This window comes from Lagenorhynchus albirostris, chromosome 15 (genome assembly GCF_949774975.1).
Source record: "Lagenorhynchus albirostris chromosome 15, mLagAlb1.1, whole genome shotgun sequence".
Classification (NCBI taxonomy): domain Eukaryota; kingdom Metazoa; phylum Chordata; class Mammalia; order Artiodactyla; family Delphinidae; genus Lagenorhynchus; species Lagenorhynchus albirostris.
Genome location: NC_083109.1, coordinates 47,593,597 through 47,620,822, shown reverse-complemented (window position 1 = coordinate 47,620,822; position 27,226 = coordinate 47,593,597). Strand labels below are relative to the sequence as shown.

At 38.7% G+C, this 27,226-nt stretch overlaps 1 long non-coding RNA gene across 1 annotated transcript in view; it reads left to right on the top strand.

The window, feature by feature from the left end:
* The window catches only part of LOC132505742 (uncharacterized), a 32,543-nt gene extending 6,931 nt beyond the window's left edge, over nt 1–25,612 (top strand). The window contains exon 3 of the long non-coding RNA XR_009535513.1: nt 25,098–25,612. This is a non-coding gene — a long non-coding RNA (uncharacterized LOC132505742). The remainder of the gene's footprint in view (nt 1–25,097) is intronic.
* The last annotated feature ends 1,614 nt before the right edge of the window (nt 25,613–27,226 follow it).

The window sequence follows — 27,226 nt, the reverse complement described above, 5'->3', positions numbered from 1 at the left end:
ACATCTTTATTGGGGTATAATTGCTTTACAATGGTGTGTTAGTTTCTGCCTTATAACAAAGTGAATCAGTTATACATATACATATGTTCCCATATCTCTTCCCTCTTGCGTCTCCCTCCCTCCCACCCTCCCTTTCCCACCCCTCCAGGTGGTCACAAAGCACCGAGCTGATATCCCTGTGCTATGTGGCTGCTTCCCACTAGCTATCTACCTTACGTTTGGTAGTGTGTATATGTCCATGCCTCTCTCTTGCTTTGTCACAGCTAACACTAGTTCTTATTTCCCAGGTTTTGTTTGGTTTCACTTTATTTTGATTTGTTTTTGTTTTTTGGGGGTGTAAGGATTAAGAGAAATAAATGAGATGCTATTAGCATGGATCCTGGGACATAGAAAACACTTATTAAATGTTAGCTATTAGTGGTAGTAGTACAAAATGTAATATATGTAAAGTACTTATTAATAAGATGTCTGGCATATACTGAGCACTGAAAACTATTATATGGTATTATTAATAAGATGTGGTCACTGCCATTATGAAACATCAATCCAGATAAGACATAAGACTGACACGTAGAGATTTTAAAAGCCTCAGAGTGAGACTTCCACTTTCTGGTCTAGCATGTAAGGAGCTTGGCAGCCATCCCTCCTGTCTTCACAGCAAGGAAAAAGCTGAACTAGCTGAAAATCAACAACTCTTCTTAGATCCAGGTCACAGGGCAAACCACTCTCCCCCAAAACTGAAGGGACTGCCAGACACAGAGAATCACAACTTACTGGGCAGAATCCCAGGAGCAGAAAACTCCACAGGAACCAGTACTGAAGTAGGAAAACCGGAACTGTAATTGACAAATTTCTGTGGGGCTCAGTGGGCAGGTCTGAGAGTTAAAAACTCTGGGTCTTTGGCAGGGATCCTCAGACTTGAGTGAGTTTTGCTTCCAGGAGCCCTACCAGATTCTCACTATGAAGATCCGAGAAAAATACCCTCATGCTTTTGGTGTGGGTGAAGAACAAAATACACATTCTTCTCAAGCTCACATGGAACATCCACCAAAGTAGACCACATTCTGGGACATAAACACACCTCAACAAATCTAGAAGAAGAAAAATCGTACAAAGTATGCTTTCAGACCGTAATGAAATTAAACTGGAATTCAATAACAGACATAGCTGGAACATAGTACTTGGAAAACCCCAAAAACTTGGAGGTTAAACACCATACTTCTAAATAACTCATTAGTCAAAGAAGAAATCTCAAGAGAAATTTTAAAATATTTTGAAATAAATGAAAAAGAGATTGTAACTTATCAAAACTTATGGGATGTAGTGAAAGCAGTGCTTACAGGGAAATTTAAAGCATTGAATGCTTGTATTAGAAAAGAAGAATCCAAAATCTCTAATTTAATCTTTCACCTTAGGAAACTAGAAAAGAAGACCAAATTAAATCCAAAATAAACAAAAGAAAAGAAATAATAAAAATTAGAAGAGAAATCAATGAAGTTGAAAATAGGAATTCAACAGAGGAAGTCAACAAAACCCAACATTGGTTCTTTGCAAAGATCCATAGAATTGATAAACCTTTAGCTGGGTTTACTAAGAAAAACAAATAAAAATTACTAATATCAGAAAGGAAAGAGGAGCTATCACTAATCCTATGGAAATTAAAAAGATAATAAAGGAATATTATGAATAACTCTATACTGGCACGTTTGATAAACTAGATGAAATAGACCAATTTCTTGAGTTTATTTCATGAGTCTAAAAATAAGTCAACCACATCTATCATATCTATCAGTCTACCACAACTCACACAAAGAACAAGAGATAATCTGAAAAGGCCTGCTAAAAAAATTGAATCAATAGTTAATAATGTTCCAAAACAGAAAACACCAGGCCCATATGGCCTTGCTGGTGAATTCTACCAAATAATTAAGGAAAAAATTGCACCAATTTCCTACAATTTCTTAAAGGAAGTAGAAGCAGAGTGCATACTTTCTAACTGACTCTATGAGGCTAGCATTACCCTAATACCAAAATCACACAGGACATTACAAGAATGAAAAACTATAGACCAATATCTCTTGTGAACATAGATGCAAAAATCCTCAATAAAATATTAGCAAATTGAATCCAATACATAAAAAAGAATTACAATTCTTTTGTACAGTTCTTTTGTACAATTCTTTCACCAAGACCAGTGAGATTTATTCCAAATATGCAAGGCTGGTTCAGCATCTGAAAATTGATTAAATCAATTCACCACGTTGACAAGCTAAAGAAAAAAATCTGATGGTGTTAAATGTAGAAAAAGCATTTGACATGGGTATATCCAGTACCCATGATAAAAATGCCTAGAAAACTAGGAATAGAGGAAAATTTCCTCAATTTGAAAAAGAATATTTAAAAAACAGCTAGGGAATTTCCTGGTGGTTCAGTGGTTAGGACTCTGAGCTTTCACTACTGAGCGCCTAGGTTCTATCTGTGGTTGGGGAACTAAGATCCCACAAGCCCCACAGTGTGCCCCCCACCAAAAAAAACCCAACAAAAATCAACCCACCAAAACAGCTAAAATCATACTTAATAGTGAAAAACTGGATATTTTCCTGCTAAGATCAGCAGCAAGTCAAGGGTATCTACTCTTGGTTTTTGTTTTGTTTTGTTTTGTTTTTGCGGTACGCGGGCCTCTCACTGCTGTGGCCTCTGCCGTTGCGGAGCACAGGCTCCGGACACGCAGGCCCAGAGGCCATGGCTCACGGGCCCAGCCACTCCGCGGCATGCAGGATCCTCCCGGACCGGGGCACGAACCCATGTCCCCTGCATCGGCAGGCGGACTCTCAACCACTGCGCCACCAGGGAAGCCCAACTACTACATATCCTTTTGATTTGATGCTACTAATCTATATTGGTGTTAATTATAAGAAATAGAGTCGACATGGTTAATGAGTACCTTGCATATTTTTATAGGATCAATCGTAACCCCCCCACCCCAATTCATGTGTTGAAGTCCTAAGTCTCAGTACCTTAGGATGTGACCTTATTTGGAAATAGGGTAGTTGCAGATGTAATTAGTTAAAGTAATATGAGGTCATTAGGTGTGCCCTAATCCAGTATGACTAGAGTCCTTATAAGAAAGGGAAATCTGGACACAGAGACACACACGCAGAATGCCACTTAAAGATGGAGACTGAGATTGGGGTTATCCATCCACAAGGCCAGGAACACCAAAGATTGCCAGCAAACTACCCGAAGCCAGGAAAGAGGCACAGGACAGAGTCTTCCTCATGGTCATAAGAAGGAAGCAACCCTGCCAATACCTCGATTTCGAACTTCTAGCCTCCAGAACTGTGACACAATGTACCTACGTTGTTTAAGACCCCCAGCATGTGGTGCTTAGGTACTGCAGCCCCAGCAAACTAATCCTGTGAGTCCATCAGCATTGGCTCTTCCACAGGGATGGCTAAGGGTGGTCCCCAGGATAGACTAGCACATGAATGCAGCTGGCCCTCAGTAGCTACAGATGTGGAACCTGCAGAAACAGAGGGCTGATGGTATGATGCCATTTTATGGAAGGGACTTGAGCATCTGTGGATTTTGGTATCCATGGGGCTGGGTGGGTCCTGGAACCAATCCCCTGTGGATACAGAGGGATGAATGCACTGACCCCCTGCCCCCAGTCACAACGATGACTTTTCATGACCTGTTCACCTTGAGCTTACCTTAAAAACACCCATGATGGTACTTAATAGTGCATTACTGCTGCTCACCACTAGGAAGGAATGGCTCAGGTGTGCCAAGAAAAGCGTCACTCACCTGTAAAGTTTGTGTTGTTTTAGAGATGCCAATGGGGGCCCGCCATCCAGTCATGCTTGATGTGGAGCCTGTCCAAGAAATTGGCTGAGAGGTCACCAGATTCCTTGGGGGGGGGGTTATTGCCCACTCTGTTTGATTTTGATGTAATAGTCAAAGTAGTCCTTTTCTATCTTCTTACATAAATACATGGCAAAAGAATTCTTTGCGCTAGAGAGGGACTTCCAGCAGCCATCAGAGAGTAAAAGGCTTGTGTTTCCTATCACAGCAGAATACAGCCCTCAACATCCCCCTGGGGTGGAAGAAGTATCCTGCTTTCACGCCTTGTGATAAGGGCTGACCCAGCCATGTTCCTGGCTGTATATGCTGTGGTCTGGGGTGTGCCTACCCACAGTGCTGCTTCCTCAGTCCCTTCCATGCAATGGGCATTTTGGGTTACTTTTCAGGGGGTGGGCCTTTATCCAATATGACTGGAGTCCTTATAAGAGAGGAAATTAGGACAAGGACGTGCACAGAGGGAAGACCATGTAAAGACACAGGGAGGAGAAATGACCATCTGCAGGCCAAGGTAAAAAGATTAACTTCTGTTGTTTAAGTCAGCCAGTCTGCGGTACTTTGTTCCGGTAGCCCTAGCAAGCAAATACAGTGCAAATCAATCAGCAGCTCCGAGGCCTGGGTTTTGACTGGTCCTTGTCAATTGAGGCGTTGGAATTCCTGTGAAAACAGTGGCTGGTTTACTTGTGAGAGCAATAGATTGAGTATTTAACCTCAATCTTCACCTGTATTTACACCCTCATCATGGCTTCATCCTGAGCAGTGTGTACTTTCCTGCCCCTTGATTTCGGCCTTGGCCATGGTACTTGCTTTGACTGGCAACATGTGGGCAGAATGGACACAGTGCCAGTTTCACACATAGACCATAAGAAGCTTTCTGTTTCCATTTCTCCTCTTGCACCCCTGCCATTTCTATGACAATAACATGACTCAGCCTCAGAGCCTATGAGAGTGAGGGAGGTAGAACAGAGCCTTCCTGGCTTAAAGTAGAGCCATCTGGTCAACCCAGCCTACATCAGCACACCCCCACCAACCTGCAGACGCAGGAGTGAGCCCAGATGACATTAGCAGATCTTCTTTCAGACGACTGCCAGCCACATGAGTAACACTCGTTGTTAAATGGCACCAAGACGGTGTGGTTATTACACAGCATTTCATGGCAATAGCTAACGTATACGATGAACACGTGACCTGGGATTGTTCAATCAAGATAGAAACCAAAGATATTTTTTTCAGCATTGGGAAGAGTTGTTCTTTCTCAGAGGGAGCACATAGCCTGGAAATCTTTGACAGCTACCTTGTACCCAGCTTGCAGATGATACTGAGGAGCTAGAACAGAAGAATGAAAGGAATCTGTGTTCTTATCAGCGTTGTTGAGCCACGAGATCAAATGAAACATAAGTCTTGAACTACCTCTAAAATACCCAGTTACACGAGCAAAGAAATTCCCTTGTTGTTTAAGCCCAGGTGGTTTAGATTTTCCATTACTTCAAAAATACAGACTCAGAACTTCTAGTTTCAGCTCCAACATGTAAAGAGCTTGGAAGTCATCACTCCTGTTCTTACAACAGAAACATTCTGAGTAAACTGGAAATAAACAGATTTTCTCAGACCTATCAAGGATTTGAAATCAGAGGGTAAACTACCACCCCCAAATTTGGAGAGATGGTGAGTGAACACAGAGACTCTGCTTACCTGAAGCAGAAGGTGCTGGAGATATAAATGGGTAGAAACACTTACATGATGATTTTGATGAATTGCTGGAGGTGAGCATGGACTAGCTTGAGAGTGAGAAACTTCTGGAGTCTGAAGTCTTGGTGGGGGGCCCATGCTTTTGAGGACCTACTTTCAGGAACCCTACCAGGTTCTTATCATGAAGCCAAGAAAGATCCCTTCATGGCTATGACAGGAGGAGGGGAAAGCATTGTGAAATACGCCCAGAGAGTTCTCCAAAGCAAATGCTTACTCTTGAGGGGCAAAGATTTTACCAGAACCTAAGGGAAGGGGAAAAAAGCTAAGGAACCCTTGTGAAGGTCACAGCCCAGGGACATAGGCCTCTGAAAAGACTGAGATTTAATCAAATGATTACAGAATGCTTCCTCTCCCCAGCACCTTAGCACCACATCAATAGGGCTCCAGTATAACACTGGATTACAGCTGATAGAGCTGCAAGGCACAGACTCTATTCAAGGAGCCCAAAGGCCACAGGAGAGATAAAAACAAAGATGCCAGACAAATATGAAGCCTCTGACATCTACAGTTACAGCAAACATTAAACACAGCCCAACTCTTAGATTAACACAGAACCTTACACTAAAGGCTTTTACCTCAGTTCTTATTACCCAATACATCATGTTCAACATTTAATAAAATATTACAAGGTATGCTAAAAGGCAAGAAAAAACACAGCCTGTAGAGAAAAAGGAAGCATTAGAACCAGATGCTTTTTAATTCCCTGGAATTAAAAATAACTATGATTAATATGTTACAGGCTGTAATGGAAAAACTAGACAACACTCAAGAACAGATGGATAATGTAAGCAGAGAGATGGAAACTATAACAAATAATCAAAAGGAAATCCTACAAATCAAATGCACTGTAATAGAAATGAAGAAAGCATTTAATGGGCTCATCGGTATACTCAGCACAGCCAAGGAAAGAATCAGGTTAAAAATGTGCCAGTAGAAAGTTCCCAAACTAACATGAGAAAGAAGAACAATAACAACAAAAAAAAGGCAGAACAAAATATTCTAGAACTGTGGGGAAGTTCCAAAAGTTATAGCATATGCACACTTGGAGTACCAAAAGGAGAAGAAAGACAAAGAATAAGATGAAGATGAAATATTTGAAGTAATAATGACAGACAAGTTTCCAAAATTAATGAAAGACACAAAACCACAGACCTAGGACGCTCAGAGAACACCAAGATAAATACCAAAAAAAATCTACACTTAGATAGACCATATTTAAATTACAGAAAACCAATGATAAAGCCTTGAAAGGAGACAGGGTGGCGGTGGAGGGGTCTTACCTATAGAGAAACAAGGATAGGAATTACAGAGGACTTCAGAAACCATGCAAGCAAGGAGACAGTGTTGTGAAATATTTAAAGTGTTGAAAGAAAAAAAAAATAGAATTCTATATCAAGCAAAATTATCCTTCAAAAGTGAAGGAGAAATAAAGATTTTCTCAGTAAAGCAAAAACTGAGGGAATTCATTGCCAGTGAACCTGTCCAGACAGAAATGTTTAGAAAGTTCTTCATGAAGAAGAAAATTATATAAGTTAGAAACTTGGATCTACATTAAAAAAGGGAAAGCATCCGAGAAGGAATTTTTAAGAAGGTAAAATAAAAACTTTCATTTTTCTTGCTCTTTTTTTCCACCTTCATCCATTCTGCAGACCCCCAACCCCCAGACTGGCGATCACCAATCTGTTTCCTGTGTCTGTAAGTTGGATTTGTTTTAGAGTCCACATATAAGTGAAATAAAACAGTATTTGTCTTTCTTTATCTGACTTATTTCACTTCACATAATGTCCTCAGGGTCCATCTATGTTTTCTTAAATGGCAGAATTTCTTTCTCTTTTTATGACTGCCTTTTCCTTCTGTTTTATCCACTTGTCACTTAGTTTATTTCCATGTCTTGACTATTGTAAATAATACTGCATGAACATGGGAGTCCAAATAGCTTTTCAAGGGACTGATTTTGTTTCCTTCAGATGAATAACCAGGAGTGCCAATACTAGATTATATGGTAGTTCTATTTTTATTTTTTTGAGGAACTGTCAGACTATTTTCCATAGTGGCTGCATCAATTTACATTCTCACCAACACTGCACAAGGGTACCCTTTCCTCCACACCCTTGCCAACACTTGTTGTTTCTTGTGGTTCCCCACCCCTCCACCTGCAACTTGTGGCTTGTAGGATCTTAGTTCCCGGACCAGGGATTGAACCTGGGCCCCAGCAGTGGAAGTTCCAAGTCCTAACCACTGGACCGCCAGGGAATTCCCACGTTTCTTGTGTTTTTGATGATAGCCATTGCATTGTGATTTTGATTTGCATTTCCCTGATGATTAGCAATATTGAGCACCTTTTCAAATACTTGTTGGCCTTCTGTATGACTTCTTTGGGAAAATGTTTATTCAGTTCCTCTGCCCATTTTTAAATCAGATTATTAGGGGTTTTTTTCCTGTTGAGTTGTGAGTTCTTTATATATTTTGGATATTAATGCCTTATCAGATATATGATTTGCAAACATTTTCTCCCATTCTGTAAGTTGCTTTTTCATTTTGTTGATGTTTTCTTTTGCCATGCAGAGGCTTTTTAGTTTTATGTAGTACCTATTTGTCTTATTCTTAATTGATATTAAAGTATAACTGTTTAAATAATAGTAACAAAGTATTGGGTGATTATAGTATATGGATACATGAAATGATGGACAGCAATGTTATAAGGATGAGAGGGAGGAATTGGGAATATTCTGTTATAAAGTAGCAGCACTACATGTGAAGTGATGGTAGCGTTATTTGAAAGTGAACTTAGATTAATTGCAAATGTTTATTGCAAACTCTAGGGCAACCACTAAAATTTTTTAAATAACATAATCTGTATGCTAAGAGAGGAGAGAAAATGGAATAGTATAAAATGCTTAATTAAAACCAGAGAAGGCAGGAAAGAGGGGAAGAAAGAAAAGAAACAAAAACAAATGTGATGAATAGAAAACAGTTATAAGCATGGTAGGTATTAATCTAACTATATCAGTAGTCAGTAAATGTGAATGTTCTAAATACCAAATCTAAAAAACAAAGATTGTCAGAGTGGATGAATAAACAAGATTCAAATATACCTTGTCCACCAGAAATTCTCTTTAAATACAAAGGCTCATAAAAGTCAAAAATAAAGGGATAGAGAAAGATATATCACGTTAACATGAATCAAAAGACAACTGGAGTTAACTACATTAATTTCAGATAAAACTGACGTCAGTTCAAGAAAAAAATGTCAGCTATAAATAAGGGCATTACAAAACAATAAAGGGGTAAATTTCCCAAGAAAGCATAGTAATCCTGAGTGTGTATGCATCTAACATCAAAATATGTGAGGCAAAAATTAATAGAATTTCAAGGAGAATAGAAAAATCCACTATTACAGTTGATGACTTCAGCACCCCTCTTTCTGTAATTGATAGACAAAGCAAGTAGAAAAGCAGTAAGGACGTAGTTGATCTGAACACCACCATCAGTCACCTTGACATTTATAGAATACTCTTTCCAATAACAGCAGAATACACAACCTTCTGAAGCCTATGTGGCCCTTACACTGACTGACCATGTCCTATGTCATAAATCACACCTTAAACATGTTTAAAAGAATATAAATCATACAAAGTATGTTCAGACCACAATGGAATTAAACTGGAAGTCAATAACAGAAAGATAGCCCCCAAATCCTATAACAGTTGGAAATTTAAAAAAAAAAAAAACACACTTCTGAATAACACACAGGTCAAAGAAGAAATCTCAAGAGAAATTTACAACTATTTTGAACTAAATGAAAAAGAAAATACAACTTGTCAAAAATACACATTCCTCACTGTCACAGCCATCATGCTAGACTCCCAGAGAGTAGCCTGTGCTCTTCCAAGAATAAGGGTACTTCTTCAGTAAAGCTGTCATCTAATCCCCATGTTAGGATCTGACTCAGTCACGGAAATGATACATTCCCTTCTGAGGTGGCTAGGGCACACAGACGGTCCTTGGTAGATCTGAGGGTCAGGCACACTGTGGTTGAAAACTTCAGAGAATAAGCTTTTGGAGAACTTGTTCCATACAGAATGTTCAAATGCTGTCCCGTTTTTTTTGTTTGTTTGTTTTAATAGACACCCTAACAAAGCTATAAAACTTTTCAGATCGTAAATTTAAAATATTCTAAAAGTGACTTTGCATCCCCCAAAGGTCTGAGCCTCTAGTCTGCTAGTGCTTACTTAGGCATTTTGAGTTCATTTGCGTTTCACAGGAAATGTGGGCACAAAGTGTAAGGATACATAAAAGTTTAGCTTTGACCTCAATACTAGGCTCTGCATTGCTTTTTGGCTTTTCCAGGTCGTAATCTTCGGAGGTCTAAGTAGTCTAATTCATCTATTTCACCACTCTATTTTGTAACCCTATCTTGTGTTTGATCGATGATCATGTGATTGTATAGAGACCACATATCTAATCAGGAATGATGCCACTTTTCCAATGCTGATTGGAATAAGACACGTCTTTTAGATTTATCTTTCATATTTGAATATTTATTTCCAGATATAGACAAGCATTTCAGATGTAGCTGTAGCTTAGAGCGAAAAGTCTCCAAATTTTGAAATTCTGTTGAAGTATAAATACTTTACTTATAAGAAGGTATTAATAAGAGAAATAAAATACTGCCTGCCTTATCAGTACACTAAAGATGTCATCACTAGCCATTGCAGCCACCCTCCCACCACACCCCAGGGTGAGCCCTGAGGGAACTCAGGAAGGAAACAAAGAATACCTGCCATCTAGCAGCCATCAGACTGCAGCCACACTCCAAGGGTGCAGCTTGAGGAAACTCAGGATGTAAAAACGTAGATAGCTGAGATGCATATCAAAAGAAAGATTTCAGTGAACCCAGGCTGTCACATCTTCCCATATATAGAAAAGTGCTCAATTCCTTAACTTGAGATGTCTTGTTTTCTTTAATTAACAATCATCTTTTGATGTTCAGACTACCTGCCCTTTGTTGCAAAACTCCCATGTATCCTGGCTCCCCCATTCCCCTCCTCAAAGCAGTTTTCTCAGGGTTACTTGAGAAGTTGCCTCCTGGGCTTGAAGTCCTAAGAATGTCCACCGAATAAAACATATGTCCGCCGAATAAAACATAACTCTCAGATTTTAGGTTGTAAATTTTTTTAGTCCACAAATGTATATTTATTGTTATAAGAGTAAAGTGTTGTAGTGATTAACGATCACTGAGAGTCATTAAACTTATGTATAAAAGTAATTAGTATTTTCAGACATTTTAACAAGAAAAGAGATTGGTAATTATTTGAATTTTTAAAAGAGAGGGTTTTAGCTAAATAACTGTAATATGGCCAACCTTTTTATCCTTTCTGAGCAAATGTTTATAACAATTTGAATAATAATTGTATTAGTATGTTTGAGCTGCCATAACAGGATACTAAAGACTGGGTGGCTTAAACAGGAATTTATTTTCTCATAGTTCTGGAGGCTGAAAGTCCAAGATCAAGGTGCCAGAGGGTCAGAGCTCTCTTCCTAGCTTGTAGGTGGCCACTTCCTTGCTGTGTCCTCACATGGCCTTTCCTCTATACATGTGCTCCTGGTGTCTCTTCCTCTTTTTTTTTTTTGGCGGCACCATGTGGCATGTGGGATCTTAGTTCCCCGACCCCGTGCCCCCTGCAGTGGAAACTCGGAGTTTTAACCACTGGACCACCAGGAAAGTACCTCTTCCTCTTCTTATAAGGACCTTATTGGATTAGGGTCCCACTCTTATGACCTCATTTAACCTCAGTTATTCCTTAAAGATCGTATCTCCATATACAGCCATACTGGGGGTTAGAGCTTCAGCATGTGTATTTGGAGGGACACAATTCAGTCAATAATAATAATAAAATGTAAGGGAAATAATAATAATAAAATGTTGTACCAGCATCCATAGCATTAAATGAAATTAACTTTATGAACTGTATTCATTTTTAGTTACTTAATGCCGTATAAACTACAAGAAAAAGTCTTTTATGGGACTTCTCTATTTCTTATGATGACAGATTAAAAGCAGCACTTTAACTTTGCCACCTCAAGATTCACAGGGAAGAAAAAGATTCAAAACCTGTGATAAAACATCTTCAATCCAAATGTAATAAAAAAGAAAAGAAAGAAGAAATACTTTGAAGATTGTGAGACACATTGTTGTTACTTATAAAAATTCAAATCAACAGAATCCCAAGTGCCTTAAGAAGAAAATTCTTTAAATTTTTGAGTTAATAGGAGCTTAAGTTGTAAACAAAATATGTTAAGATAATTGTTTTAGATTGCAGTCATTCTCAGTAACTGTAGATGAAGCCATGGATCCTATGTGCAAAGTTCCTTCAAGAATATTATAAAAACCTTTTACTGAATTAAAAAATGCTATACTCAAAAAGATCAAAAATTATTTAATGTGCCACTTCTATATCTTGCATCAGGCATTTGAAGTTGAGTGGGATCAGTCCTCTGAGTTTATTCTTCTCTTTTAATATTGTATTGGTTATTCTGGGTCTTTTGCCTCTCCATATAAATTTTTTTTTCTTTTTTTTGCGGTACGCGGGCCTCTCACTGTTGTCGCCTCTCCCATTACGGAGCACAGGCTCCGGATGTGCAGGGTCAGCGTCCATGGCTCACGGGCCTAGCCGCTCTGCGGCATGTGGGATCTTCCTGGACCGGGGCACGAACCCGTGTCCCCTGCATCGGCAGGCGGACTCTCAACCACTGTGCCACCAGGGAAGCCCCTCTCCAGATAAATTTTGAAATCAGTTTTTCAATACCCAAAAAATAACCTGCTGAGATTTTTGATTGTAATTGTATTGAATCCATAGATGAAGTTGGGAAGAACTGACATTTTGACAATATTGAGCTTCCTATCCAAGAATATTGGAATATCTATTTATTTATATAGTTCTTTGCTTTCACCAGAGTTGTGTGGTTTTCTCACATAGTTCTTAATGCATTTCTGTTAGATTCATGCCTAAGTTTTTAATTTTTTGAGTGCTATAAATGCTATTGTATTTTGAATTTCATATTCTACTTGTTCATTGCCGGTATATAGGAAAGTGATTGACTTTTGTATATTAACCTTGTATCCTGCAACCTTACTATAATCATTTTTTCCAGGAGATTTTTGTTGTGTATCCCTTCAGATTTTCTACAGAGACCATCATAACATCTGCTGGAAAAGACAGTTTTATTTCTTCCTTCCCAATATGTTTACCTTTTATTTCCTTTTCTCTTTTTTATTGCATTTGCTAGGATTTCTACTATGCAGAAAAGTGGTGAGAGTGGTGAAAGTGGACATCCTTGCCCTTTTCATGATCATTGTGGGAAAGCTTATAGTTTGTCACCATGAAGTATGATGTCAGCTTTGGGGTTTTTTGTAGATATTCAAGTTGAGGAAGTTCCATCTATTCCTAGATGGCTGATATTTTTTTTATCATGATTTGGTGTTAGATTTTGTTCAGTATTTTTCTGCATCTATTGATATGACCATGTGAGTTTTCTTCTTTAGCTTGTTGATGTGAAAGATTATGTTTATTTATTTTTGAATGTTGAACCAGCCTTGGATACCTGGAATAAATCCCACTTGGTGATGGTGTATAATTCTTTTTATACATTCTTGGATTTGATTTGCTAATTTTTTTGAGGATTTTTGTATCTGTATTCATGAGAGATATCAGCTTGTAGTTTTCCTTTCTTGTAAAGTAGTTGTCTGGTTTTGGCATCATGGTAATGCTGGCCTTGTGGAATGAGTTAGAAAGTCATCTCTCTGTTTCTATCTTCTAGAAGAGATTGTAGAGAATTGGTATAATTTCTTCCTTAAATGTTTCGTAGAATTCACCAGTGAATCCATCCAGGTCTGATATTTTCTGTTTTGGAAGGTTATTATTATTATTTAAACATTTAAAAAATATTTTATTTTTGGCTGCATTGGGTCTTCGTTGCTGTGTGCGGGCTTTCTCTAGTTGCAGCGAGTGGGGGCTACTCTTCATTGCGCTGCGCGGGCTTCTCACTGTGGTGACTTCTCTTGCTGTGGAGCACGGGCTCTAGGCATGTGGGCTCAGTACTTGCAGCACACAGGCTCAGTAGTTGTGGCGCATGGGCTTAGTTGCTCCGCAGCATGTGGGATCTTCCCAGACAGGGATCAAACCCATATCCCCTGCGTTGGCAGGCGGATTGTTGACAACTGTGCCACCAGGGAAATCCCAGGTTTTTAATTATTGATTCAATTTCTTTAATAGATATAATCATATTCAGATGGTCTATTTCTTCTTGTGTGAACTTTGGCACATTTCAAGGAATTGGTCCATTTCATCTAGGTTATCAGATTTGTGGGGATAGAGCTGTTCATGATGTTCCTTTATTACCCTTTAATATCCTGGGATCAGTAGTGATGACCCTTCTTTCATTTCTGATATTAATCATTTTTCTTCTTCTATTTTTTCTTAATCAACCTGGCTAGAGGCTTATTGATTTTATTGATCTTTTTGAAGAGCTCATTTGATTTTGTTGATTTTCTCTATTGATTTCATGCTTTCTATTTCATTGATTTCTGCTGTCATTTTTTTTCTTTCTTTCCTTCTGCTTCCTTTGGATTAAGTTCATTTTCTTTTCCTAATTTCCTAACGTGGAAGGCTTTTAGATTTTTCTTATTTTTTAAATGTAAGCATTCAGTGCTATAAATTTCCCTGTAAGCACTGCTTTCACTGTATCCCACAGCTTTTAATAAGTTGCAATTTAAAATTCATTTCGTTCAAAGCATTGAAAAATATTTTTTTCTTGAGATTTCTTCTTGACTCATGTATTATTTGGAAATGTGTTGTTTAATCTCCAGATATTTGGGGGACTTTCCAGCTATCTTTCTGTTACCAATTTCTATTTTAATCCAGCTGTGGTCTGAGAGCTTACTTTGTGTGATTTCTGTTCTTTTAAATTCATTAAGGTGTTTTTTATGGCCCAGAATGTGATCTATCTTGGTGAATGTCCATGTGAGCTTGAGAAGAATGTGTATTCTCCTCTTGTTGGATGAAGTAATCAATAGATGTCAATTATACCCAGTTGACTGATGGTGCTGTTGAGCTCAACTACGTCCTTACTGATTTTCTGTCTGCTGATCTGTCCATTTCTGCGAGAAGGGTGTTGATGTCTCCAACTGTAATAATGGATTCATCTCTTTCTCCTTACACCTCCATCAGTTTTTGACTTGTCTATTTTGACACTCTGTTGTCAGGCACAAACACATTAAGGCTTGTTACATATTCTTGGAGAACTGACCCCTTAATCATTATGTAATATCCCTCCTTATCCCTGATAACTTTCCTTGATCTGAAGTGTGACTGGTCTGAAATTAATACAGCTACTCCTCTTTCTCCTTATTAGTGTAATCATGGTATATCTTTCTCCATCTCTTTATTGTTAATCTATGCATATCTTCATATTTTAAGTGTGTTTCTTAGAGACAACATATAGTTGAGGATCCACCCTGACGATCTCTTTTATTTGTTATATTTAAACCATTGGCTTTTAAAGTGATTATTGATACAGTTGGGTTAAGATCTACCATATTCGTTATAGTTTTCTATTCGTTGCTCTGTTATTTTGTTCCTATTTTTGTTCTCCTCTCTGTTTCTGATGTTTGTGGGGTTTAGTTAGCATTTTATATGACAATTTTTTTCCCTTTCTTGGCATATCAGTTATACTCCTTTTGGTGGTTGCTCTAGAGTTTGTAATATACATTTACAACTAATCCAAATTCACTTTCAAATAATGCTGCCCTCCTTCACAGTTAGTGAAAATATCTTACGGTAACAAGATAATCCTAATCTTCCTGTTCATTCCTGTATCATTGCTCATTATGACAGTAATTCACATATATATTAATATATCTCACAATCAAGTACATTGTCGCTGTTATTATTTTAATGAACTGTTGTCTGTTAGCTCAATTAAGAATAAGAAAAAGAAAAGGTTTTATTTTACCTTCACTTATCCTTTCTCTGGTGCTCTTCCTTTCTTTATGTAAACCCAAGTTTCTGAACTATATCATTTTCCTTCCCCCTGAAGAACTTCTTTTAACATTTCTTGCAGGGCTCATCGACTGGGAACAAATACTCTCAATTTCTATTTGTCTGAAAAAGTCTTTCTCCTACACTGCTGAAGGATAATTCTCTAGTGTTCAAAATCCCAGGTTGGAGTATTTTTCTTTCAACAATTTAAATATATCACACCACTCTTGTCTTGCTTCCATGGTTTCTGAAGAGAAATCAAATGTAATTCTTATCTGTGCTCTTCTATAGGTAAGGTGTTTTTTCATCTGACTTTCAAATTTTTTCTTTCTTTTTGATTTTCTGACATTTAAATATGATATGTCTTAGATGGTTTTTTGGCATTTTTCCTGCATGGTGTTCTCTGAGCTTCCTGGATCTGTGATTTGGTGTCCAGCATTAATTTGGAGGAAATTATCAGTCACCATTGTTTCAAATATTTCTTTTCCTTTCGCTCTCTCTTCTCTTTCTGGTATTCCCATTATGTGTATGTTACACCTTTTGTAGTAATCCCACAATTCTTGGATATTTGGTTCTGTGACTTTTTCCAGTCTTTTTTCTATTTGTTTTTCCATTTTGGAAGCTTCTACTGACACATCCTCAAATTCAGAGATTCTTTCCTCAGCTGCATCTGGTATACTAGTGAGCTCATCAAAAGCATTCTTCATTTCTTTTTTGTGTTTTCAATCCCTTGCATTTCTTTTAGATCCTTCCTTAGAATTTCCATCTCTCTGCTCCGTTGCCCATCTGTTCTTACATGGTTTCTACTTTATACATTAGAGCGTTTTCTGTATTAATCATGATTGTTTTAACTTGGTCTGAAAATTCCAACATCTTTTGTCATACTCAGTTTGATTTTAATGTTCATTCTGTCTCTTCAAACTGCATTCTTTGTGTTTTAGTATGTCTTGTAATTTTTTCTGGATAGGCACGATATCCTGGGTAAATAGAACTGCCATAAATAGGCCTTTAGTAAAGTGGTGGTGAGGTGTAAGGGGAGGGGGAGCATTCTACAGACCTGTGATTAGGCTTCAGTCTTTCAGTGTCCTGTGTCTCTGACCTGTGACCTTTGTAAGTGCTCCTCATCCCGCCCCCCACTCTTAGGTGGGACAGATAGCTAGAGTGGGGTGGAGTTGGGTATTTCCTGAGTCGTCTAGGCTCTGATAAATCCCCAATAGTTTAGGCTCTGATAAAATCGTTTCTCTTGAGGACAAGCCTGATTAAGAAGAACAGAATGCTCTGTCATATTTCAAAGGGCCTTTTCCCCTCCCCATGCTAGAAGCATGAGGAGATTTTCATTCAGTATCACTGTGAAGATCTAGTCAAGCCCCAGGAGGTAAAAATCACGAAAGTGTAAGATCCCTCCTGTGACTACCCCACCCCCTGGACTTTTTAACTCTCAGACGTGTCCACCCTGAGCCTCCAGTGGTTCATCAATTACAGTTTGTATTTTCTACCTCGGTACTGGGTCCCTTCGAGGTTTGTGCTCAGGGATTTTTGCTCTGGTAAGTTGTGATTTTCTATATTTGCCTGTCTGTTTCTTTAATTTTGAGGCCAACAGTTTGCCCTGTGACCTCACTTCTCTTAATGGTTCTTAAAAGAGTTGTCGATTTTCCAGTTATGTTAAAAGACATAAGTCAAATTGTTAGGAAAGAGTGATAACTTCCAATCTCCTTATATGCTGAACTGAAAACTGGAAGCCCATATCCATGTAGATTTCAGGATCAACTTGTTTTTCCTTTTTTTAAAAATAGATTTATTTTCCATCTTTGTCTGTGTTAGGTCTTCGTTGCTGCACGTGGGCTTTCTCTACTTGCGGCGAGAGGGGGCTACTCTTCATCGTGGTGTGCGGCCTTCTCATTGTGGTGGCTTCTCTTGTTGCGGAGCACGGGCTCTAGGCACGCGAGCTTCAGTAGTTGTGGCTCGCGGGCTTTAAAGCACAGGCTCAGTAGTTGTGGCACATGGGCTTAGTTTCTCCACGGCATGTGGGATCTTCCTAGACCAGGGATTGAACACGTGTCCCCTGCATTGGCAGGCAGATTCTTAACCTCTGCACCACCAGGGAAGTCCAGAATCAACTTGTTAATTTCTGCAAAAGGGCAGCTGAAATTTTAACAAGTATGGCTTTAAATCTGTAGATCAATTTAAAGAATACTGCCATCTTAACAATACTAAGTTTTCCAATCCATGAACACAGGCTGTCTTTCCATTTCTTTAGGTCTCTTTAGTTTCTTTCAGTGATGATTTGTGGGTTTCCAAGGACTTGTTTTGCTAAATTTATTCCTAGTGTTTTATTCTTTTTGAAACTATTGTAAATGGAATTGTTTTAAAATTTTATTCTCAAATTGTTTATTATGGTGATGGAAATTCAATTGATTTTTGTATGTTGATTTTGTATCCTGCATCCTTGCTAAACTCATTCACTAGCTTTAATACTTTTTGTGCAGATTCCTGCCAATAGAGATACTTTGCCCTTTTCAATCTGGTGCCTTTTATTACTTTTTCTTGCCTGAATGCCCTGGCTAGGACCTCCAGTATCATGCTGAATAGAAGTTTTGAGGGACGATATCCTTTTCTTTTTTCCCAGTCTTAAAGGGAAAGCTTCTGTATTTTACTATTATGATGTTTCATAGGGTTCTTCATAGATGCCCTTTGTTGTTTTGAGGAAGTTCTCTTCTATTTGTAGTCTGTTGAGTATTTTTATCATGAAGGAATGTTGGATTTTGTCAAATGGATTTTTGAATGTCAAACCAATCTTGTATTCCTGGGATAATTTACACTTGCTCATGGTGTATAATCCACTTTGTATGTCAATAGATTCAGGTAGTTAGTATTTTGTTGAGGATTTTTTCATCTATATTCATAGATTTTTTTTCCCCCCGGTGATGTCATTGTCTGGTTTTGGTATCAGAACAATACTGGCCCAGGGACTTCCCTGGTGGCGCAGTGGTTGAGAGTCCGCCTGCTGGTTCAGGGGACGCGGGTTTGTGCCCCGGTCTGGGAAGATCCCACATGCCGTGGAGCGGCTGGGCCCGTGAGCCATGCCCTCTGAGCCTGCGTGTCCGGAGCCTGTGCTCCGCAATGGGAGAGGCCACAACAGTGAGAGGCCTGCGTACCGGAAAAAAAAAAAAAAAAGAAAGAAAAATACTGGCCTCAGAGAATGAGTTGTAAACTTTTCCCTCCTCTTCTATTTCTGTAAGAGTTTGTAAAGCATTCATTAAAATTCTTCCTTAAACATTTGGCAAAATTCATCTGTGAAGCCATCTGGTCCTGAGCTTTTCTTTGTGAGAAGTTTCTTCATTACTAATTTTACCTCTTGGTATAGGTCTATTCAGATATTTTATTGATTCTTGAGTCAGTTTTGGTAGTTTGTGCCTTTCTAAGAATTTGTGTATTTCACATGGATTATCTGATTTCTTGGTATACAATTGTTCACAGTATTTCCTTATGATTTGTATTTCTGTGGTGCTTGTAGCAGTATCACCTCTTTCGTTCCTTATATTAGTAATGTGAGTCCCCCCTTTTTGAGTTTTCTGGTCAGCTTAGCTAAAGGTTCATCAATTTTGTTGATCTTCTCAAAGAACTAAAAGAATCTTTTAGTTTTATTGATTTTTCTCTATTTTCATAATTTTACTTATTTCCACTCTAATCTTTATTATTTCCTTCCTTCTTCTGGCTTTGAGTTTAGTTTGCTCTTTTTGCTTTTTGTAGTTTCTTAAGGTAAGATATTAGATTATCTGATTTCTTTGTTTTTAAAAAATATAGGCATTTACAGCTGTAAATTTCTCTCCAAGACTGCTTTAGTCACATCTCATAAGTTTAGGTATGCTTGTGTGTGTGTGTGTGTGTGTGTGTGTGTGTGTGTGTGTGTTTTCATCCAAGTGTGTTTTCTATTTTGTGTGTGCGTGTGTGATTTCTTCTTTGACCAGTTGGTTATTTAGCAGTGCCTTGTTTAATTTTCATCTATTTGTGAATTGCCCAATTTTCCTTCTGTTATTGATTTCTAATCTCATTCTATTCTGGTTAGAGAACATACTTTTCATGACTTTAATTCTTTTAAATTTGTTTAAACTTGGTTTTTATCCTAACATATGGTCTATTCTGGAGACTGTTCGACGCATAATTGTGAAAAATATATTTCCTGCTGTTGTTGGGTGGAGTGTTCTATAGATGTCTGTTAGGTGTAGTTAGCTTATAGTGTTCACATCTTTTATTTCCTTGTTTATCTCCACTATAGTTGTTCTATCCATTATTGAAAGTGGACTACACAAGTCTTCAACTATTATTTTTGATTTGTCTACTTCTCTATTCTCTTAGGCCATATTTTGCTTCATGTATTTTGGGTACTGCTGTTAAGTGCGTATACATTTACAATCATTATATCTTCTTGAAGGATTGACACTTTTTATTATTATAATATGTCCTTTGTCTCTAGTAATAATTTTTTTGCCTTAAAGTCTATTTTATTTGATATTAATACAGCCACTGAGCTCTCTTTTTCTTACTTTTGCATGGTAATCTTTTTCCCACCCTTTCAGTCTCAACCTATTTGTGCCTCTGAATCTAAGGTGTGTCCCTTATAGAGAACATATAATTGAAGGATACTTTTTATTTCATCCATTCTGCCCATCTCTGCCTTTGAACTGGAGAGTTTAATCTATTTCCATTTAATGTAATTAGGTAGGATTTGTATCTGTCATTTTGCAATTTTTTCTCCCATTTTTCTATTTTTTATACTTTTTGTTTTCTATATGTCTGATGTTTTTGTTTCTCTATATTTTCATTATTGGAGTATTTTGTGTTAAATAGATATTTTCTAGGGTTTCATTTTCTTGTCATTTATTCTACTTTTAGAAAAAGTTATTTTCTCAGTGATTGTTTTGGGGACTATAATTAACATCTTAACAATATCTCAGATTCATACCACCTTAAATTCAGTTGTATATAAAAATTTTGCTCTTATATAACTCCATTCCTTCCCCCAGTGCTGTTATTACATCTTTATACATTGTGTTACCTTCAACACAGATAGCTATAGCTTTATACAGCTGTCTCTTAAAACATTTAGTATAAAAAGGTTACAAACATACATTTATAGTGTCTTATATATATACCTATGTAGTTATCTTTATCATGCTTGTTATTTTTTCACATGAATTTGAGTTACTCTCATGTGTCCTTTTATTTTAGCCTAAAGGAATCCCGTCAGTATTTCCTGTAGAGCAAGTCTGCTAATGAAGAGTTTCCTGTTTTGTAAAAATCTGGTAATGCCTTAATTTCTTCTTTATATTTGAAGGATAGTTTTGCTGGTTATAGAATTCTTGGTGGACAGTGCTTTTCTTTTAGCACTTTGAGTTTGTCATCCCACTGCCTGCTGACTTCCATGATTTATGATGAGAAATCAGTTGTTAATCTTATTGAGCTGCCCTTGCATGTAATGAGTCACTGCTCTCTTACTGCTTTCAGTATCCTCTTTGTCTTTCAACACTAGGAAGTTTACAGCTCTGACTTATCCTTCTCCTCCTACTTGCTCAGAGCCTCAAGTCAGCCAGAAGTGAGAACTCAGGGCCTTCTTGGGTCATTCCACAGCATGGGTACAGCCCTGGGCATGCACACTGTCCTACACATGTGTGTGGCTTTCCATAGTCCCAGGAATACTGGAAGTTTTCAAAGCCCTCTATGAACATCTCATTCTGTAGTTTTTGTTTCTAAGCTTTTGGTTAACCTAACGTTTGTCCCTTCTGTTAGTCACTGCCATAGGCAGCTATGATGTTAAACAGTTGTCACTGATTGTTTTCAACAAATTTCCACAGGTAGGAAGCTGTTTGTCTTTAATGAACTCTAAGTCAGGTCAAATAAAGAGAGGTCTTCTCTGAACCACCAGGCATGTCCAGTAATGACAACTGCCCCTTCCACTGGCTGCTAGGCTGCTTGTTCTCACTGTGACTGTGGGCTATTTGTTTTAAGGCTACAGTGGAGCTGAGACATGGGGGTGGGAACAGGGCAAGTTAAAATGCTACGAAACTTGCTCTTCTTATTTAGCTTCAGTCATTTTTTCTTGACTAAATGCCCCGCCCCCAAGATTGCTGGTTAATTTTCAGAGTCCTGAAAAAGTTGATTTTAATTATTTTCCCAGTGTTGGCATTACTGTTATGGAGGGAAAGATTTTTGGACATATTCCCTTTACAATTCTTCTGCTCATGGAACTTTAAAGAGCCAGTGAAACACTGCCCAAGTGAGATTTTGCAGCACAGTAGAACAGCTCAGTAATCGTGTTACATGTGATGATTACTATAATGAGGAACTCACAAAGATCAAAAGCCTTTATGCTTGTGACCACCATGGGAGAGGTTAGCAGTTCCTCCTGCCAGAAAGTTGAATTTCCTGTTAACTGTATACCACTATGAGTGATGATATAATAGCTCTCTATCTTAGAGAGAAGAAACTGAAATTTTTATGATTAAGGAAAAAGGCTCCTGGGGGCTTTGACATTCTCCTAATCCTACATATCATTGGAAAACCCAGAAATATCTCCTGGTTCCTTTCAGCCCTGTTTCTAGCAAAATATTCACTCATAGTTTTGGAACCAGAGATTGTTGCTTAGGAAGGAATAAGCATGATTGACATGTGGAGCAAGGAGCCCTTGTTGTAACTTCAGTGCCTCTGAGGTTTCTCTTAAATACAAAGAGAGAAGAATGCATGTTTTAAGAACAAAACCATGAAGCATGAGGTTTTCAAATTGGTCACCAATAGCATAATACCCAGTAAGTCTGACCAAAGACTTCTCCAGGAAAACTATTTCAAGTGATCAAAGAAAAAAAGGTGTCTATCAAAAGAATTTGTTAATACTAAACAAAAAAATGGATGACTTAAAAATAAAAAATGCCATCTATTTCATTGTAAATAATTACCTCAGCTTGACTTACGCACTTTACTGACACTAGGTTTGGGATCATGTAGGCAGTTAGTTATTAGATTTTCCCACTCTGAACAGCATTCTTGTCCTTTAAAGGCACAATTCTAAGTCTTATAATCCTTGATTCCTTAACTGGTAGATTCATATCTATGGAGAGGTTGTGAAATCTTATCTAGGAGATCTTGAAGTTGAGTGTTGCACTTGCAGCTCCCTGGGATTCCAAGATAGGATAGAACTACAGCATGTAGAGGGGCCCTTTTGTTTTTCTGTCCCTGCCCCTCATTTATTATTTGAACATAGCTCCCCTCCCTTCTCAAATTCCCAGCCTGCTCATGCACACTTAAGTCTCCTCCAGTATTTATTAAATACCTCAGGGAAATGGTAAGTAACTTTTTATAAAATGGTTGAATACCACAATAATCATTGATAGGGACAAGATCCACCAATGGATGCTAAAATTAATGGGTGAAATTTTGAGGAGAAACAAGTTCACATAGTTTCAAAGTCTTACCTCCCTTGATATAATGCACTGAGAATTCACCATCATTTCATTGCCAAAAATGTTTGACCTCATGCAAATCATGAGAAGACATTAGACAAACCTTAATTGGGAAACAGTCTACAAAATAAACCATCAGTACTCCTCAAAAGTGTCAAGATCATGAAAGATAAGGAAAAACTGAAGAACTGTCAGAGATTGGAGGAGACTAAGGAGAAAAAAAATAACTGAGTGGAATTTGGGAGACTGGATAATTCTATCTGGAACAGAAAAAGGATATTAGAAGAAAGAGTAGATAACATTTGAATAAGGTCTGTATTTTAGTTAGTAGTGTTATACCTGTGTTAATTTTATAGATTTGATTATTGTACTATAGATACCCAATGTAATAACCTTAGGGGAAGTTCAGAGGGGTCTACAAGAACACCGTACTATTTTTTGCAACTTTCTGTAAGTTTAAAATTTGTTCAAAATAAAAAATTAGAAAAAACATTGCACACAATTTTTAGCATGTCAAAGGACTATTTTTTCCATTCCTTTGATCATTTTTTGTCATTCTACTCAAAAACTTGATATTTTTGGATATAATATTCTAATGAGAATATAACTAATGCAGACGATGGGTGGAAACATTTTGAAAGAAACTAAAAAGTATTATACCAACGTAAGGTTGTATTCTCAAATTCTTATGCTGCTTTTTCAGTTTAATTTACACCCTGTTTTGTGTTTAAAATGCATTGTACACTGGTGGTGTTGTGAACTCACATAGTTTACGACAGGCGTGGGATTTAACTTAGAAATTCTTCTTTGGAATACTTTCCAGATTGGAGGGACTCGCTATTCACAGCTGAACGTTTAATGGTGTAGCTGGAATTTTTATTCCTTAGGGACTTCAGAATCTATTGCTTGTAGACTAATTTAAATGCTCAAACATTAGGAATTTGGTTTTGTTGGTTTTGTATAGTTAAGAAGTGTTTAAAAGCAAATGAGACACGGAAGGTTGAACAAAATAAAATGGTACATGCCACCTTGAGAGTTATAATTTGTAGTTAGCCATAACTAGGGGAAGTTATGAAGTCCCAGTCATCTCATCTAAGAGGAAGTACCAACCGAGTCCATGCTTCTCCATCTTAACGTGTACAGAAATCTTCCGTGGATTTTGTTAAAATGCAGATTCTGACGCAGCAGGCGCCCAGTGGGCTCCGGGATTCTGAATTTCCAACCAGTTCCCAGGAGATGATCCTGCCACGGACGACATTGTGAGTGGCAAGAACCTAAATGGCTGGAAAGGACACGCTATGTATGAGCCCTGTCTACTGCAGGTGTACATTTTCAAAGTGGATTTAGTTTTAAACAAGTGAAACGTTTAAGTACCTTCAGGCAGTGCAAGCGATAGCAAAATTTTGAGGAACTCTCTCCAGTGAAACAAAGTCTGGAGGAAGGGAGTGCTGCGTGTGACGCCCCAGTCACCCCAATGTCAGGCGTTGCCTGAGCAGAAACTCGGAAGGAAAGAGACTGGATTCAGTCTGAGATGAAGCTGAACCAGTCCACGCCCTACCCGTAGGGTGGAAGCAAACACATCCCCAGGAGCATGTCTACCACCGTCACCAGGGGGCGCGCCGCCACAGCTTTTCCAAGCCGGCGGTGTGGACCGTTAACCTCACCTTGGGCGGCGCGGGGACGAACCGAGATAAGGAAACGGATACAGCACCTTACGGTGGTGGTGGGGCCATCCCACTGTCTCAGAACCTGACTCCGGGTTTCTCCGGTGACAGGGACTTGGTGATGGGTAATGTGTGAACAACTCTTAGGATGTTACACTGGCGTTTGAGCTGGGCATGAATTGAATCCAATTCCAATCTGCGGTTAGATTCCAGGTGTAAGGGAGGCGGGGTTTGCGGTGGGGACCCTCACGCGGATAACACAGGGCTGTTAAAATGAAAAGAGCGACTGACTTCGGCATCTTTTTCTTTTGAACGTTGTGTGTCTTCAGAAGGCCTCCTGGCTGCAAACATCCTGCCGAGGAAGGGCTGCCATCATCTTTCTAGTTCTCATCGAGGGAAGAAACGGCCTGCACATAGATCTGTGGACCAATTCGATGCACAGGTCCGGCTTCCTGAAAAGGCCGACCCCCCCCAGGGTGGGCTGCTCTCCTCGGCCATCTTCCGGCCCCTCAGAAACCAGCAGGGGCATAGGGCAGCCAGAGAAGCGCTGAGAGCATGGCTCACGCAGGCAGGCGGGGCCAGTATCAGACTGTGTCAGTTCCCTTAATTTAAGTCAACTTGTCTTAACTACTTACACATGAACAGATTCTTTTAATTGTTCCTTATTTTTTAAATTAGAAAAATAGGACCTGCTGATGCCAGAAAAATAATTCTAAAAATAAAAAACAGTATAAAAGTGAAAGTCCCTCCTCATTCACTAACCTCCACCCCAAATCCTGAAAGCCCACCTCCAGAAGTAACCATTGCTGCAGACATACACTCAAGTGATTTTGCTGAACTTGGCAAAAATGACATTATACAATTCATAATGCAGCTTGCTTTTGCCACGTAAGATGCATATTGTAGTCTATCAGGATGAGTTTTGAAACTTAAAAATGATCAAACGTTTTACAGATCTGTCTTCTTGATTGAAAACAGGATTCCTAAGCCTAATATTTATATGTTAACAAAAATATGCCCCCAGGGCGCTTCTTAGCTCCCCCTGCCACACTCAGCATCCTGTCTGCCCTAGTTTACAGTGACAAAATGAAATGAGTGGGGTTTACATACATGTTTTCTTTCCGAATGATTCTGATAGAATGAGCAAATTGCTCAAATTGTGAATGCTTAATTTTTGTCCTCTGAGGATTTAAAATTTTAATCTCTTTACTATTTTCCCTGGCTTTGGATTTTTTTTTAAATAGGACTTTTTTTTTAATAGCACTTGTGTGAAACAGGAGACAGATGTAGCCATAGCTATAGGATATGCTTGTTTACTCTTTATTTCTTCCAAATAACCAAAATAAGTCAATTAAAAATACTGACAAAAAGGGGGAAGGTAATATATTTTTCCTTTTTAGATTTTCTCTCCAGGATCCACCAAAAAAACATGCCAAGCTGTCCCTTTCTTTTGAACAACAGAGCTCAAACTTGAACACAGAAGAATCCCTGGAAGCTTCTGAATGATGGAGATTTCCAGGCCTTCTGAATCCCATTTCCTCAGGATGGGCTGGGAATGGATGTTATTAACAAGATCCCTTGTACTTTTTATGTCTACCGACATTGGATTGAAAGGATCCTCCATGGCTCTGCCCCAGCGGGGGGCGGGGGGGGCGGGGGGCAGGGGAGGGAATCTTTCCTGACAGTACCTTAACTCTACTTTCCTCCCATTTAGAAGAAACAGGGGATGGAAAGAATGTACATGAACTGGGTTGTGCTTTTTCCATTAAAAGCTGCCTCCAAATTTTATGCTCACCTTAGGAATTCCTCTAGGCTTGTCTTGAAAAGCCTAACCCCCTAAGTTTGCCAGGTGACCGGCTGTCCTGCAGTTACCCCGGGGTGGTGTAACCGGTTTGAGAAGCAGCCCATGACTGTTTCAGTTTCAGCTGAAGTTCCTTCTAAAACGAGCCAATCTGGGAGGTCACTTGTCTCTGATCCAGAGGCAATGGTTTGGTTATTCTTGGCTTGCGCTAAACTTGGAAAGGAGCTGAAGCATCAGGTAAAAAACAACCTCCACCTACGCAGCACGAGAAAGAAACGATCACAGCTCTACACACCGTGTGGAAAGATCCCACAGAAACAAGGTTGAGCAAAAGCTGCCTCCGTTCACCTGAAGTTCAAGGACAGGCACCCACGACCCAGGGTGAGAGAGAGGCGGGAAGAGGGGTTACCTTCAGAGGGTTATCGCCTCGTGGGGGGTTGGCACGAGGGGGACTTCAGGGGGGCAGAGAACGTCCTAAGTCATGATCTGGAACCTAAGTACATTGTCCATGCATAGATAAAGTCATTGAGCTAAATGTTAAAGCTGTGTGCAGGTTATTATATATAAATATACTTCAGTAAATTAAAAAAAAAGATGATGGGCAGCTCTGACTATGACAGTGGTCCACTAGGAAAAAAATATCTACAGTCACATCCA